Source organism: Panicum virgatum, chromosome 6N, assembly GCF_016808335.1.
Source record: "Panicum virgatum strain AP13 chromosome 6N, P.virgatum_v5, whole genome shotgun sequence".
NCBI lineage: Eukaryota > Viridiplantae > Streptophyta > Magnoliopsida > Poales > Poaceae > Panicum > Panicum virgatum.
Genome location: NC_053150.1, coordinates 10,225,424 through 10,229,159, shown reverse-complemented (window position 1 = coordinate 10,229,159; position 3,736 = coordinate 10,225,424).

The following is a 3,736-nucleotide window of genomic DNA, read 5'->3' as shown; positions in this document are numbered from 1 at the left end:
TGATTTCCTATTAACTGAGGCACTTACTAAATCCGCCTCAACTTTAACATAACCGCCTCTGTTAATACCCATATAAACAGAGGCGTTTATTAGTAAAAAGTCCGCCTCAGTTAAACAACCCAGCCCGCTCAGGCCCAACTCGGCCTGATAGAGGGCTCCATATATACATATGCTGACTTAGCCACTTAGGGTTTCATTTCTCTCATCCCCTCCCAATCTCTCCCCACGCGCCGCGGCCGGCCAACCCTCCCTCTCCCACGCACGGCGGCCGGCCGACCTCCCCTTCCCTCTATCTCGGAGACAAATGTCCCGGGGTTGTGAATCTCTAACCTGGCCAACTGGCTTCGAGAGTATCGGAGACTAGGGTCGGAGTACTCGACCGGGCCCAACGCACCCCGAATAGCCATGGGCGTGCGTGGCCTACCCTCTCCTGACACAAAGCTCCTACAGTCCTGGTACCGCACAGCTAGGAATGGCTGGAATGCCCGCCCATACAGGGGTAAGTGGCGTGCACATTTGACATAGTTCCATTTCCAGGTCCACAAACTCAATTCCTTAGTCTTGCCGGGGTAAAGCATCTTCTCACGTGGTCCTCCAAAGTGGTCCGCCAAAGGCACCCATAACAGGTAGCGCCTCTCCTTGGGCACCCATAACAGGTATTGCCCCTCCTCATCCTACACCCGCCATAGGTGCTCCTTAGGATGTGCCCACTACACATCCCCGGCCAGTCGCTTGCCCCCGCAAAAAGCCCCATCACTGGCTCCTCACATGGTGGATCTTCAAGCATGCCAAGACTATCATATCACGGATTCGCATTCCCATTTACTCTCGTAGTAGCCAAAGCATTCGAGAATCAATCAAGGAATCATAAGTATGCAAGGAATATGGTAAATAAATAGGTCACGCAGGTTTATCTCACACACACAAAGCAATAGCAATTCTAGCAAGCAATGCCTAATAGGAATTCAAGTCGTAGATGGGCGTGAACCTGGTATCTCTTCATAGTGCTCCTGAGTCTCCTGGGGCTTATGGCCTCTGGGCACGTTCTTCTGGATCCTCTGATCGCCCGGGGCGTCGGTCAGCTCCTTCTCACAGGGACCTATTCATAATTATGTATAACTACGGGGACCAAAGTGCAAAAGTGCACAAAACTACTCAAATAATATCCAACCACACAACAAAACCTACTCTAATGGATAGAGCATGATTTTAGAAGAATTATGAAACTGGTTTCATAATTTTCGGAGGTCCGGTTGATTTATTATGAATTTTCAAAGATTAAACTAATTTCTAAAATTAATAAATGATTTTCGGAAAATAAAAACACACAGCGCACCACGTGGCAGCCTCTGGGCGTGCCACGTGTCATGCTGATGTCAGCATGGGGTCAGCAGATGTTGATGTCATCATGATGTCAGCGTTGACCTGGTCAACGCTGACCAAGCCAACGGTCAATGGGTCCACTTGTCAGCGGGGGCGGCTGGGCCCTCGTGTCAGTGGCACAGAGTCACTGACGGTTGGGGCCCACACGTCAGGGTTTTCAGAAAAAGAAAAAGGTAAGGTTTAAAGGGTTACCGGGCCGGAAGTTAGCACGCGGCCCAAAAAGGCTCGGCTCGGTTTAGCAGGTCGGCTCAGGGCCCTCGGCTTGGTGCGGCGGGCCAGCTCAGGACGGCGGCCCAAAATGAACTGGACTGGCTTGGGTCGGCTTCAGTTACTAGGCTGGAAAGGAGGTGGCCTCGGCCCAACGGTGGCCCTTTTGGCACCGACCACGCCGACAGGCGGGCCCCATCTATCAGCGGGTCAGGCGGATCTGGTACGGCCAAGCACCGATCTGGTGTGGCTCAACTGCGTGCTTGTGGGTGCGCTGTGATGGGGTGGCAGCGGGCGTTTCCCGGTGATGGTGATGCTTCTCCCATCCTCTTTTCTCTCCTTGTTCCCCTTCTTGGCAACGAAGTCTGGTAGCACGGCGGGGTCGACAGCAACAGAAAGTCGGCGACGGCGGCGGTGATGAGTGGTACAGCAGGAAGGCGGCTGGTGCAGCGAGGTCGGTCCAAGGCAAGGTGGTGGCTTGGGCACCGTGTCGTGCGCGCAGAGGCCACGGGCGTCTTCGGCCCACGGTGGTGGCGAGGCAACACCCAAGAGGGAGCTTCTCCTTAGGGGTCGCACAATGTCGCGCCACGACATCGCGTTCGCAGGGCATGGTCATCGTGCGCGATGACGTCATGGGCAGGGCGAGGCAAACACAACGGTGTCCGCAGTCCATGGTTGTGAACGGCGTGGCTGTGCTGGACTCGTGTCCTTGGTCGTGTGGTTGTATGGCGAGGGAACGACAGTGGAGTATGGCGAGGGAACCTTCCAGCAGCATGGGGACATCAAGCTCGGAGCAGAGGCGAGGCGTGTGCGCACGGGCACAAGGTTGGGCCAAGGCTTGGCCTTTGGCCAGCGTTCGGGCAAGGCACGCCGGCGAGATTGAGACACGGCCGGCGGCGGCATGGTGATGACCGGGGGCGGCGTCGTGGTTAGGCGAGGATACTAGGTCGGGCTAGCGCCGGCGAGGCGGGCTCCTGGCACTCTAGGGCCGCGGCGTGGCCTTGCCGAGAGGGCTCGGCTTGGCGGCGCGGGTAGAACGACGGCGGCGGTCTGCGGGCTATGGTTGCGGCACGACGGGTCCCTGCAAGCAGCACTCAAAAGGCAAGGAGGTCCTAGGGCCATCTAGGGTTAGGCCATGGCGGCCAAGGCTCACCGGAGCAGAGTGAAGGCGTATGGAAGGGTGCAGCGGCGGAGCTCACTGTCGGGCCTGTGGACGACGGGGCTTGGTGCAGCGGTGAGGCGGTGCAGGCAGTGGCGGCTCCTCCTCCTTCTTCTCTCCCTCCTCTGTTTTCTCCCTTCCTCTCCCGAATTCGGCGGCGGCGTGAGGTGGAAACCCTAATTGGGTGTGTAGGGTTTGGGTCCGCGGCGGTATGGTACGTGAGGTGCATCCAAGGCATTGTCGACCCGGGCTCGGAGTCGCGCGCAGGAGGTGGCCAACCGGGGGTGCAGGCGGTGGCGTCAGCGGGCAGGCAGCCAGCAGAGGACGCGCTCTGCGCGTTGTTGCAGCGCGGAATGGCGCGGCGGGGAAAAGCAAGGAGGGAAAAAGGTGGACGATGGGGGCACAGTGACGCGAGCGGGCAGCGTGAGGTGCGGCGGCGGTTGTGGGCCTCTGTCGTGGAGCGGGGGTGGCATCGCGCGGCGTGAGGGAAAATGCAGAGCAGGCGGCGAGCGGTGTCAGCGCGAGGGAGAAAGGGGAACAGCGTCGGCTGACAGGTGAGGGCCGGCTGTCAGCGGCAAGGGGTGAAGGAGCGGGCTGATAGGCGGGGCTGGGATGTCAGCGGCAGCAGGCGTGGGGAGAGGGGCGACGCGGCGAGCTAGGCCGGATGGCTGGTGGCCGCGCGGGTTGAGCCAAGGCGGGAGACTGGGCCGGTGAGGTGGGGGAGATGCGGGCCGCACAGGTTGGTTTGTGGACCGTGCAGTCCAGGTCAAGGTGGGTCAGGCCTGGCCAGGTTTAGATCTTGGGCTGGGTTTAGGCCTGTTAGATGTTAGAGTTTAGCCTTTGGAATTAATTTGAATGGCCATTTCAAATTAATTCCCACCCAAATTCAAACAAAGAATCATCAAATATATTTGAAACAAGATAGATTCAATAAATCCAATTAAAACCCAAATAGTTCACATTAACATTAGAGTCCTTATATTTAAT